Source organism: Gorilla gorilla, chromosome 6 (genome assembly GCF_029281585.2).
Source record: "Gorilla gorilla gorilla isolate KB3781 chromosome 6, NHGRI_mGorGor1-v2.1_pri, whole genome shotgun sequence".
Lineage (NCBI taxonomy): Eukaryota > Metazoa > Chordata > Mammalia > Primates > Hominidae > Gorilla > Gorilla gorilla.
In genome coordinates, this window is record NC_073230.2 from 109174580 (window position 1) to 109189135 (window position 14556).

The following is a 14556-nucleotide window of genomic DNA, read 5'->3' on the forward strand; positions in this document are numbered from 1 at the left end:
TGATTTTCAAATTGTCTTAAGTCATTGCATTCTTAGGTCATATCTTCTCAAGTTTGCCTTTATAGTTTTATGACAGAAAGTCGTAAGAAACTATAAAACTTTTTTTAGTTGGTTTCTGTATTTGCTTCTCATTATTGTTGGAAAAGCACCCAGTGAAAAGCTCACACTATGCTCTTGCTTTGTAAGGCAGAGAACTAAATAAAGTGAAGATTTTTATGATATTTTTCTTTATAATTGACTTCCTAAAAACTGTAAAAATTGGTTAAAAAGCCATGCAATTTTACAACAAAAAAATTGTAAAAGTAAAGTGTTCCTCCTTCACATTACTATGAATGACAGAGAGAATTGTTATGGGGAAGTGGGCAGTAGAAACATCTTCTTTCAAGAAGCATAATAACTGAAAAAGTTCAAAGAGTCACTGTTCAAACACATCAAAAATAAGATTGAAGACGACGTAGAAGACCATGTGATCAACTTATGCTGTGTTTTGTACTGTCTTATACTTAGGTTAATTTAAAAAATATTTAAGATAATTTAGAATTAACATATATTCTATTTAAAATTAGTTAAAATTAAATAACTTTCTTGTTCAGAAATTTGGTTTCAAGGAAAAGAAATCCTTTAAAATTCATGTCAATTAGTATAGGCTCCAGGAGTAATCTTGGCATGTCTATTTGTGAACTATATGCAGGTATTACATGGATGAGAAATTCATCAGATGCATTTGTTCTTTCTTCTCTATTCTTATCTTTCTTTTCTCTTAATAGTCCACTGAATTTTTGCTCCCAGTACTTTAAGTTCTAGGGTACATGTGCACAACATGCAGGTTTGTCACATAGGTATACATGTGTCATGTTGGTTTGCTGTACCCATCAACTCATCATTTACATTAGGTATTTCTCCTAATGCTATCCCTCCCCCAGGTCCCCACCCCACAACAGGCCCTGTGTCCAAGTGTTCTCATTGTTCAGCTCCTACCTATGAGTGAGAACATGCGGTGTTTGGTTTTCCGTCCTTGCGATAGTTTGCTCAGAATGATGGTTTCCAGCTGCATCCATGTCCCTGCAAAGGACATGAACTCATCCTTTTCTATGGCTGCATAGTATTCCATGGTGTATATGTGCCACATTTTCTTAATCCAGTCTATCATTGTTGGACATTTGGGTTGGTTCCAAGTCTTTGCTATTGGGAGTAGTGCCGCAATAAACATATGTGTGTCTGTGTCTTTATAGTAGCATGATTTATGATCCTTTGGGTATACACCCAGTAATGGGATCACTGGGTCAAATGGTATTTCTAATTCTAGAACCTTGAGGAATCGCCACACTGTCTTCCACAATGGTTGAAGTAATTTACACTCCCACCAACAGTGCAAAAGTGTTCCTATTTCTCCACATCCTCTCCAAAATCTGTTGTTTCCTGACTTTTTAATGATCGCCATTCTAACTAGTGTGAGATGGTATCTCATTGTGGTTTTGATTTGCATTTCTCTGATCACCAGTAATGATGAGCATTTTTTCACGTGTCTGTTGGCTGCATAAATGTCTTCTTTTGAGAAGTGTCTGTTCATATTCTTTACCCACTTTTTAATGGGGTTATTTGTTTTTCCTTGTAAATTTGTTTAAGTTCTTTGTAGATTCTGGATATTAGCCCTTTGTCAGATGGTTAGATTGCAAAAATTTTCTCCCATTCTGTAGGTTACCTGTTCACTCTGATGGTAGTTTCTTTTGCCATGCAGAAGCTCTTTAGCCATTTTTATTAGTGTGAGCTGAGTAAATGTTTTCAGCCCAATAATGTCAGGGTTGGCCATATGCAAACTCCTGAAATAAAAAAGTCAAACCAAAAATACTATATCTGGAAAAAGTGTTGTTCAAAGCAGAAGGAGAAATAATTTCCCAGATAAACAAATGCTAAAGAAGTTCATCACCATTAGATATGCCTTATAAGAATTGTTAAGAGCTTCCTTCAAGTTAAAATGTAAGGACACTAGACAGCAATAAAAAAAGTAAACAAAAATGGAAAGTTTTCTTGTAGAGGTAAATATATACATGATACAGAATCCTGTAATACTGTAAGAGTGGCAGGTAAATCAGTTTTAATTCAGGTGTAGAATTTAAAAATGAAGGCATGAAAAATATAATTATAAAATTATGCTAATGAATACAAAACATAAAAAGATATAACTGTGACTTTGATAACATAAAGTGTGGGAGGGAGACATAAAGGAGTAGAGTTTTGGTATGCAGTTAAAGTTAAGTTGTTATCAGTTTAAAATAGATTGTTATAACTGTAAGGTGTTTTATGTAGTCCCCATAGTACCACAAATAAAATACCCATAAAAGATGCACCCCACCCAAAAAAAAAGCCTGACAAAATAATCAAAGCCTGTCTCTACAGAAAAATCAATAAGACACAAAAAAAGGCAGTAAGAGTAAAAGAAATTGAGAAAATAACTATAAGACACACAGAAAACAACTTAAAGGTGGCAATAATAAGTTCATCCCTATCAGTAATTATTTTAAATGTAAATACCACACTCAAAAGATTAAGAATGATTGAAGGGTTAAAAGCAATATCCAGCTATGTGCTGTCTACAAGAGATCACTTTTTTTTTTTTTTTCTTTTAGAGACAAGGTCTCCCTGTGTTGCCCAGGCTGGTCTCCAACCACTGGGCTCAAGCAATGCTCCTGCCTTGGCCTCCCAAATTGAGAATCATTTTAGATACAAGAACATATGTAGGCAGTCTAGGTGCAGTGGCTCATGCCTGTAATTCCAGCACTTTGGGAGGCTGAGGCAGGTGAATCACTTGAGGTCAGGAGTTTGAGACCAGCCTGGCCAACATGGTGAAATCCTGTCTCTACTAAAAATACAAAAATTAATTGGGTGTGGTGGCATGTGCCTGTGATCCTAGCTACTCAGGAGACTGAGGCAGGAGAATTGCTGGAAACCGGGAGGTGGAGGTTGCAGTGAGCTGAGATCATGCCATTGCACTCCAGCCTGGGTGACAACAGCAAGACTCTGTCTTAAAAAAAAGAAAGAAAAGAAAGAAAAAAAAAGTAGGCAGAAAGTAAAAGTATGATAAAAAGTATTCCATGCAAATGGTAACCATCTGTTCAGCATGGTACTGGAAATCCTAGCCTAAGTAATCAGGGAAGAAAAAGAAATAAAAGTCATCCAAGTAGAGAAGAAAGAAATAAAATTATCTCTGTTCATGGATGACATGTCTAGTACACAGAAAACCATAAGAACTCCACAAAAATACTGTTAGAACTAAAAAACGACTTCAACAAATTTGCAGGATACAGTATTAACACCCCAAAATCAGTAATGTTTTACATTAACAGTGAAAAATCTTAAAAGGAAATAAAAGAAAATACTATCACTGACAGTTGCCTCAAAAAATAAAATACTTAGGAATAAAATTAATTAAGGAGGCAGAAGATTTGTGCACTGAAAACTACAAAACATAGCTGAAATAAAGACACAAATAAACAGAAAGATATTTGTGTTCATGGATTAGAAGACTTAATATTCTCAAAATGCCCATAATTAGAACTCCAGTGCAATCCCTATCAAAATCCTAATGGCATTTTTTTTTGGCAGAAATAGAAAAAGTACTAATTTCATGTACAACAGTAATGAAAACATTATGGGAGTGGCAAAAGACAGATATGCAGACAAATGGAATAGGATAGAGACCAGAAATAAGCCCTCACTTAACATGGTCAAATAATCTTTCACAAAGGTGCCAAGACTACACAATGGGAGAATGGACAAACTCTTCAACAAATGGTGTTGGGGAAACTGGATATCCACATGCAAAGGATAAAGATGTCCAACTTTACTAATGTTCAACAAGCATAGGAAAAGATGCACAATGTCATTAATTATGGGAGCAACACAAATCAAAACCACAATGAGATGGGATCTCACACTCTTTAGGATGGCCACTGTCTGAAAAACAACAAGCATTGGTGAGGATGTGGAGAAACTGGAACATTTGTGCACTGTTGGTAAGAATGTAAATTAGTGAAGTGGCTATAGAAAATAGTATGGAGTTTCCTCAAAAAATTTAAAATATAACTACTGTATGATTTAGCAATCCTACTTCTGAGTATTTAATCAAAAAATTGAAACAGGATCTCAAAGAGATATTGAACATCCATATTTATTGCAGCTTTATACACAATAGTCAATATGTGGAAGCAACCTAAATATTTTGGTTAAAGAAAATGTGATATATACATAAAATGGAATATTATCTGGCTAAAAAAGAAGGAAATCCTGTCATAAGCTACAGTATGGCTGAACATTGGGAACATTACGCTGAAATAAGCCACTTATAAAAAGACAAATACTGCATGATTCTACTTATACGAAGTATGTAAAGTAGTCAAATTCTTAGAAAGAGAAACAGAATGAATGTAAAGTTTCAGTTTTGCAAGTTGAAAAAGTTCTACAGATCTGTTGTGCAACAATGTGCATAAAGCTAGCATTATTGTACTGTACGCTTAAAAATTATTAATGTGGCAAATGATATGTTCTTTGACTAAGATTTTTTTAAAAAACTAGAGTAATAGTATATGCATCTTCACAGGTTTGAAACAAAACAATTTATGGTTTGAAAGAAGATAAGATGTCTGAGTCTCGCTCAGTATCCTGTACAGGCTCCCAAGACAACACACATTAGTTCCCAAGGGACCCCTGCTCAGAGCCTGAACTTTAGAAAGCCTAAGGTGTCACAAACAGACCCACTCAAAAAAATCATTATGGAACACACTAGTGCTCTCTCACTCCAATTGTGGTACTCAGCATAGACAGAGGATAATCCTGTAATCTTATAAACTCATTCTCATGATGAACACTATTCAAGTATGTCCAAGATAAATGTTTCTCCACATATTTTGTCCCCAAGTCCTCAAAACAAAAAGTGTCCCAATCAAAATGTCATGGAGGTTTGTGAGAGTGGAAAAGAAAAAGACAAAATAAATATCTTGAAAATCCTTTCTCTCAGAAGGCATAAATGCAATAGATTCTCAAATAGCAAAATATGGTTTCCAAGTGGATTTAGCTGACCATTGTCTTGCTTTTCTTTGTGTTCAATTTTAGTATGCAAACATGACAGGTGGGTAGCAGCCAGTGGCACACTACACCTGATGCACATGGAGGATGAGAAATACTTTACAATATTAATACAATTCATATTATTCCTAAATATGCATATATGTACATCTTAGATAACTACAAGAAGCATGATACTTATTTTTCACAATTACAGCCAGATGAATATTGAATGCTAGAATTGTGAATAATTTTATTTTTTAAACATATTTTTAAAATCTAAGTAAAATTTAAAACTAAATGTTTCAGCATTATTTAATTATTGATCTTATTATATTAAGTATTTGCCTATTAGTTTTAATAAATCCTGTTGAAAATCTCAGAACTGTAACTTTTGAAAATATAATGAAAATATTTGTATTGAATTTTATATTTTTTTCTACTTAATAAAATATTTTCAAATTTTGTATGCTTGGAATATAATTAAAATTTAAGCACAAATATGTGACGAGCAAATGAATAAATAAGGTAGTGTTGGCAATATGAATTTCCAACAAAGTAGACCTCAAGAAAACAGGGGCATTTTATGCTGATAAAAAATTTACTGTTACAAATGTATGAACTGTGGATCTTCATATACACAATAACGGTATCAAATGCAGAAATAAAAAATTTAGAAATACAAAGAAAAATGGATAGAAATTCTATTGTTACAACATATTGTAACAAACTTTTTGGGTCAAATAGAGATAAAGAAAGCAAGAAGCAAGTAAATATATAATAGTTTTAGTAATTGGAAGTAGCCTACTTAAGACATAAGGTTAACATTTTCATCTTTATAATGACCATTTCTCATTTTCAACCATCTAAAAAAAAATCTACGAATAATTCAGTCACAACTTTGAAATGATTCTTACAATATTAAACATAATGCAATGAATCTAGAAACAAGTTTTTGAAGTTCTAACACAGCAAAAGTCTAAAAAATCCCACTCATTAAAAATAAAAAAACTCTTTAAGACTATGTAACTATTCACTTAGAAGTAAAATTTAAATTATAATTTCAAATATTTATACTGCATATATCAGCAGACAAAATATTTGCAAATATGACTAATATTCATATTATGCAACATATTAATCATTCCAAGTTAATGTCCTTAAACTAATTAATAGCCGCTGAAAAAGCATTAAAATTATAATCTTCAGTACTGCTTTCAGGTTTTATAGAGGGATGGAAGGTGATATATCTTAAACCAGCAGCCAGAATTCACTAAAGATGGATTATTATTTTTCTTACTATTGAAAATGCTCCCTCTCATCTTTATTATTTAGCATTATATTTGGAGGATCTAGTTTAAGCATTATGGCATATAAAAATGAGGTGAGAAAACTAAGATCATTAGTTTGATGGATAGGGATGACTACCAGTTCCTGAAATACTGGACAAGGAATCAAAGCAAGGACTAGGAGACCAGAAGTCATTGATGCTATAAACATTATTTCCATGCTTCAGTCTTTTTTTTTTAAAAAAAATGAAAATACCCAGAAGTCATCATTTTTACTTAACATCATTCTGAAAGTTCTGGACAATGTAATACTTTATAAAATAGAAATAATGGGGGAGAATAATAATATCACTGTTGGCAAATTATATAATTATATACTTAGAAATCTTAGGAGAAATCAGATTTATTAAGAGTTAAGCAAAATAGCTGAGTTTTTAAAAATACAAAAAAAGGATTTTCTTTATACCAGTTATTAATACTTGATAAGTAAAATAATCATTTCAAAAAGAAAATAAACCAAAGTAATAAACAAAGCATTAGAAATAATTCTAATAAGAAATGACTGCATCCAATTTTTAAAATTTATCCTTTGGAACCTTTGAATATGTAAAATGTCTTGTCTTCTCAAAGTACACCATATGTCTAACCAAAATATCAAACAAAATATGTGTGTGTGTATGTGAAGACAATGTATAAATTCTAAATATTCTCAGGAACAAAAAATGGCCTAGAATAGCTAAGAAATTATCTAACATTTGAATATTAAGGCAAAATATTATTTACCACATATCATATAGTATTACAAAATTACAATAAAAATAATTCATAGTGTTATCACAAATGACACATTATAATTCAATGTGGAATAGACAAAAATAACAAAGGTTGTTAAGAAAAAGTGACCATTTAGAAACATACAATTAGAGTATCTGCTCACTTCAATCACTCAACTAAATTTCAAAATTAACTGTTGAAAATTAAAAGGTAAAGGTGATGATGTTGGGCTCTATTTAATTGCTCCCTAGATAGGAAATACTAAATGTTTTTAGTACTCATGAAAAGAAATGCTGGCAAATTTGATTGTGTAATATTTAAAAGATTCTTGCTATTCAAGTACCAAAATGAAGTTAAATTTGGAAGCTTGCAATAAAGGTGAAAGAAATAATATTACATACCTTGTTATATAAAAATTCTTACAAATTATTATAAAAATAGTACTCAATATGAGAAGATGAGCAGGCCATTCAAAAGGAACATACAAAGGGTAATGTACATTTGGTTAAAGAAAGAAAAAAGAAAGAAACATTTTCACCAGTAAACAGGAATGCAAATTTAAAGCAATGAGATAACTTTTTTTTTCACTTAGGACATTTTTAGATAATATCAGAACTAATAATCAGTGCTAATGAAGATAGAATGAAATAAGCTGAGGAGACAGGCCCAAACTCCCTTAAAAGTAATTTGTCAAAATATATTGTGCTTGAAAATGCTTCTCCATTTTATTTAGAAATTCTTCCTCAAAATGTCTGTCCTCAGTAAATAATTAATGTTGTCACAGACTTTTTATGAAACAAAATTTTGGAAACAAACTAAACGTCCAAAAATGTGAGATTACTTTACAAATTATAATGTATCAAGAGAATGAGATATTATCTAATATTTAATGCCATGCTTAATAAATGTTTCTTATAGTTCTGGAGTCAGAAGTCTAACATCGAGGCATTGGCAAGTCTGTGTTCCTTCTGCAGACATCAGAAGAATTTCTTGTTTTGTTTTTCTTTTCCATTTCCGAAGAGCATCTGCATTGCTTGGCTCTTGGCCCCTTCCTTGAATTGTGTCATCCTCTCGTTTCCACTGTCATATTTTCTACTTCTCACTTTGATCCTCTTACCTCCCTCTAATAAGGACTCTGATTACATTGGGTCCACCTGGATAACACAGGATAACAGGATGCCAACACAAGATTCTTAATCGCATTTGCAAGGTTGTTTTTACCATGTAAGGTAACACTCAAGGATTTGAGGATTAGGATGTGGACATCTTCGGGGAGCCATTATTCAGCCAATCATTGTGAAACAAAGTATAAAATGAAGATGGCATGTGCTATGGTCTGAATGTATCCACCCCAAATTTTTATGTGGAAACCTAATCACCAGTGATGGTATTAGGAGGTAAGACCCTTGGGACATGATTAGGTCATGAGAGCTGAGCCCCAGTGAATGGGATTAGTCTCCTTGATAAAAAGAAGCCCCAGAGATCAGCTTTGCCCCTTTGGCCATTTGAGGTTACAATGAGAAGATATCCATGAGGATACCAGCCATTTCCAGACACTATATCTGCCTGCACCTTGATTTCGTGCTTCCTAACTCCAGAAATGTGAGAAGTAAATTTCTGTTGTTTACAAGCCACACAGTTTATGGTGTTTTCTTACAGCAGCCAGAATGGAATAAAACAACATATAATCCTACTTCTCTAAATAATGGAATTATATTGTGATATTCATCTATTTCCAATGTTTTTCAATGAGAATGTAATACTATTATAATCAGCATTGTTCAATGTCAGGCAGAATCTTTTTAAATTCTAATCTGCTTGTAATGTCTTAACAGCAGTTGTAAAAGCACATGCAAAAAGGACTTCTTTTTCCAATATTACTCCATACTACATTTAAAACCTTACTTTTCAGATATAACTAAGTAACTAAGTCTGAATACACAAACTTTAAACATTGAAGACCCCCCCCCTCCCCCACACACACACTTCTTGGAATACTATATATAATTTGATCTTACCACATATAACAAGTCTACTGTATATGATTTTCTTGCTCTAAATGAATATCTTTAACACTTGTATAAAAAATAAATAAGTATCCTTTGTTTACACACACAAAAATAAAAATAAATAAAGTACATATTCTATTTTATCTTAATCCTTGAAGTATTATCAGTTGTTTTGCATTTTTTATAAATGCAAACTTATAGAGCTATAAGCTTATAGAAATTTTCTGATTCTATTCATAATTTTCCCATGCAATTTAATACTAGTATTAATTTAAAACTGGGGTCAGGTAGTTTTACCACCAATTTATGTATTTTTTTGTTAAAATAATTATAAATGAACATAATAGAAAAGTTCTCATAATAAAATTTGGGATTTTCTTTCTTTTAGCAATAATGTTGAAATGATTATCACTAGCCCCCTTTTCCCCTTGGTTTCTTTTGCAGAATTTTTTCAGTCAGTCACAGATTTTAATTTTGGTGTTAACCTTAAATACCCCTGTTCTTTATTCTGTATTGTCAACAGAATGCCATTCCTCGGAAGCCTGTATGAAATGTCGTTATGATTTTATGCTAAAGTTATTTAAATGATTTTACTCTGAAACTAGCATTCAATAGCAATGCTGGAAATGCCAATTATTTATTAAACACAAAGATGAAAATCTAGTAACATTTTAAAGCTTTTAATAATTTCTCAGAGTATTCTATCTGAATTTGCTCACATGAATTGTATTAATCTCTTTATTGCTGGCTGAAGCAGTGGTGTGCCTCTGCTCTCTGCCTCTGGATATTTCTATTTCATTTGGTAACTGCCAGGCCATCCTGCTGTGGAATTTATGAATCTCTTGAGTGAACGTAATGGAAAATATAATGGCACTCATTTGTGTATTACTTTAATTATGTAACTCATGGAGTCTTCTTGTTCACAGTTTAACCTTTACTTTTACCACTAGTAAATCTTCCACTTCTGCATTTTATTTGGCCCTGTTTTCATTTAGTTTTCTCACTACCTTTTGAGAATGAAACAATCAGAAATTACATGCTGACTTTTCTTCTAATTCAAGTTAAGCTGGTGATGTTAGCTACCATAACTGTGTGGTTTGGCCTTGCTTTGAGAAAATTTAAATGATTTTCCTCAATAGCATTTGCTACTTTTGTCTGATAACATGGGGCTTTGACACAGGAGTCCTTGGGTAACTCCAAAAGGTCAATTGAAAACAGTATTTCAATCAATTTCTACAATAAAGAATTCACCACTGGATGCTTATGGTGAGCAGCTTGAATTCCTTTCACCTTATGAGTATATTGAAAATGTATTTTATTCCATATGCACTATTTCTAAGCTATTGTTTTCGGTAACTTTCCATCCTTTGCCATCTTTGAACTGTAAAGAAACAGATCGGACATTTTAAAATCTTTTGACCCAACTCAGCAAGTTTGCCAATTAAATCACTCATTAACTTGAATTTTTGAATTTATATTCCAAGCAAATCCTTTAGACTTATTTAAAGTACTTAATTTGAGGTAAAAATATTTGCATGTTTTGTAAAAGGACTTACTATGTTATGCTGGTTTTCCTACAAGTACTAAATTTCATATCAAATTTTAGTGAGCTTCTGAACGTGATTTCCCAAGATTTCCAATGGATGTGTCAACCACCTCTGGTCCCTTGACTTGTCTTTCTGTTAGCTCTGATGGCTTTGACTACTCCTCCAGTCATGCTTTCAAGCCCATGGAATTGCCTCTACTCTTAGCCATGACACTCCGTGAGCTTCTAGACCATAATAATTTTATGTGAAAGCCTTGTCAACACTCAGTCACTATCAAATCCTTCACTCAATCTCTGGTCTTGAGAAAAACCTCTTTCATCCTTGAAAGTATAGAGAGTTCCATAACATATTTGCAGGTTATAAATAAATGCAAATTCATAAATACATTTTACCTTATTTTAACAATGTAAACAAGTTTAATTCTTCTGGATTTCGTATAAAATCTCTACTTATAATTAAAAATCAGCTTCACAAATTGTATTGGTTTCCTAACTTTAAAAATATTCTACTAAGTAATATAGATAGTAAATTATTTGGGAGGCCGAGGCGGGTGGATCACGAGGTCAGGAGATCGAGACCATCCTGGCTCACATGGTGAAACCCCATCTCTAATAAAAATACAAAAAAATAGCTGGGTGTGGTGGTGGGCACCTGTAGTCCCAGCTACTCGGGAGGCTGAGGCAGAATGGTTTGAACCCGGGAGGCGGAGCTTGCAGTAAGCCGAGATCTCGCCACTGCACTCCAGCCTGGGTGACAGAACGAGACTCTGTCTCAAAAAAAAAAAAAAATACAGACAGCAAATTAAATCTGTTTTCAAGTTTAAAACACTCATCTGTCAAATATTCAAACTTTAAAACGTTATAAATGTATTGACTATAAAATGTAAAACAAAATAATTTTATTTACATTTTAAATTTAAATTCAGTGATAAAGAATGATATATAAATATATATTACTGTTTATTCAGTAGATATAAGCATGGACATAGACATTTACCTGTGTAATTGTTTACTATAAAAAAGTTGTTTGCCTTTCTCAGTCCACAGCAATTGCATCTAACCTTTCTGAATACATGAATGCACTCATAAATAGAATAACTTATCAGGCAATTGTTTGTTTATTCAAAAATATACAAATCGTAGATTGGCTGATATTTCAAGGTAAAGCATTTATTATTTTCATGGTTTTTATCTGCAGCAACAAGTAAATAACTACTTAGTAGCCTTGTTAGTCTTTTCATTGTATTTTTAAAAATCACATAAAAGAACATTAGGTAGAAAAATATTGCCCTTTACTTTGAAATTTAATAACTCATCCTAAATTTTTTAAAAACTACTATTTCTTTTTTACTTTTTTTACCAAATACATTGAAAAAATAATAAATAATATTGGACAGAAATTTTTTTGTATATTTGTGCCGTTGACTTATATTAAATATTAGTCCACTAAAATGTGATTTATGTTAAAGGTATGTTTTTTTCTTCTAATGGAGGATAATAATAAAACTCTGAAAATATTTTGCATCATTATTTAACAGTGTATTAGTTCATTTTCATGCAGCTGATAAAGACATATCTGAAACTGAGAACAAAAGAGGTTTAATTGGACTTACAGTTCCACATGGCTGGGGAGGCATCAGATCATGGTGGGAGATGAAGGGTACTTCTTACATGGCAGCGGGAAGAGAAAAATGAGGAAGAAGCAAAAGCGGAAACCCCTGATAAACCCATCAGATCTCGTGAGACCCCATTTTTTGAGGAGACATTCAAGCTGGCTACAGAAATTAGCATAAAAAGAAAGGATCCTAATGTTAATTCCCAGGGCCATGGGGAAAGTGTGTCCAGGCCATGTCAGAGACCTTCACTGCAGCCCATCCCATCACAGTCCCATGAGAATAGCATGGGAGTCCCATGAGAATATTCATGAGAATAGCATGGGAAAGACTGGCTCCCTATGATTCAATTACCTACCCCTGGGTCCCTCCCACAACATGTGGGAATACTGGGAGATACAATTCGAGATTTGTGTGGGGGCACAGGCAAACCATATCATTCTACCCCTGGCCCCTCCAAATCTCATGTCCTCACATTTCAAAACCAACCATGCCATCTCAACAGTTCCCCAAAGTATAACTAATTTCAGCATTAACCCAAAGGTCCACAGTCCAAAGTCTCATTTGAAACAAGGCAAATCCCTTCTGCCTATGAGCCTGTAAAATCAAAACCAAGTTAGTTACTTCCTAGATACAATGGGGGTACAGATATTGGGTAAATACAGCCATTCCAAATGGGAGAAATTGGCCGAAACAAAGGGGTAACAGGGCCCATGAAAATCTGAAATCCAGCGGTGCAGTAAATTTTAAAGATCCAAGATGATCTCCTTTGACTCCAGGTCTCACGTCCAGGTCACACTGATGTAAAAGGTGAATTCCCATGGTCTTGCACAGCTCTGCCCCTGTGGCTTTGTAAGGTACAGCTTCCCTCCTGGCTGCTTTCATGGGCTGGCATTGAGTGTCTGCGGCTTTCCCAGGCACACAGTGCAAGCTGTCAGTGGATCTACCATTCTGGGGTCTGGAGGATGGTGGCCCTCTTCTCACAGCTCTTCCCACATGCAATCATGCTCAACTTGCATAATTATATTCGAATCATTAAAACTAATTACTAGGCAGTGCCCCAGTAGGGACTCTGTGTGAGGGCTCTGACCCCACATTTCTTTTCTGCAAAGCCCTAGCGAAGGTTCTTCATGAGGGCCCTACCCCTGCAGCAAACTTCTGCCTGGACATCTAGGCATTTCCATACATATTCTGAAATCTAGGTGGAGGTTCACAAACTTCAATTCATGATGTCTGTGCACGTAGAGGTTCAATACCATGTGAAAGCTGCCAAGGCTTGAGGCTTCCACTCTCTAATGCCACAGCCCAAGCTCTATGTTGGCCCCTTCCAGCCATGAATGCAGTGGCTGGGACACAGGGCACCAAGTCCCTAGGCTGCACAAAGCACAGGGACACTGGGCCTGGCCCATGAAACCACTTTTTCTTGCTGGGCCTCTGGGACTGTGATGGGATGTGCTGCAGTGAAGGTCTCTGACATGGCCTGGACACACTTTCCCCATGGCCTTGGGAATTAACATTAGGATCCTTTCTTTTTATGCTAATTTCTGTAGCCAGCTTGAATGTCTCCTCAAGAAATGGGGTTTTCTTTTCTACTGCATTGTCAGGCTACAAATTTACTGAAATTTTATGCTCTGTTTCCCTTTTAAGATGGAATGTTTTTAACAGCACCTACATCACCTTTTTAATGCTTTGCTAATTAGAAATTTCTTCTGCCAGATACCCTTAATCATCTCTCTCTAGTTCAAAGTTCCACAAATCTCTAGGGTGGGGCAAAATGCCTCCAATCTCTTTGCTAAAACATAAGAAGAGTCTCCTTTGCTCCAGTTCCCAACAAGTTCCTCATCTATATCTGAGACCACTTCAGCCTGGGCCTTATTGTTCATATAATTATCAGCATTTTTGTCAAAGCCATTCAACAAGTCTCTAGGAGGTTCCAAACTTTCCCATATTTTTCTGTCTTCGTCTGAGCCCTTTGCACAGCAAAGGAAATAATCAGCAAAGTGAAGAGACAACCCACAGAATTGGTTAAAATATTTGCAAACTATCCATCTGATCAGAAATTATGAACTAGAATATATTAGGAGCTCAAACAACTCAAAAAAATTAACAATCCAATTAAAAAATGAGCTAAGGACATCAGACATTTCTCAAGATAATACATACAAATGGCCAACAGGTATATAAAATGATTCTCAACATCACTAATTATCAGAAAAATGCAAATCAAAACCACAATAAGATACCACCTCTACCCAGTTAGAAAT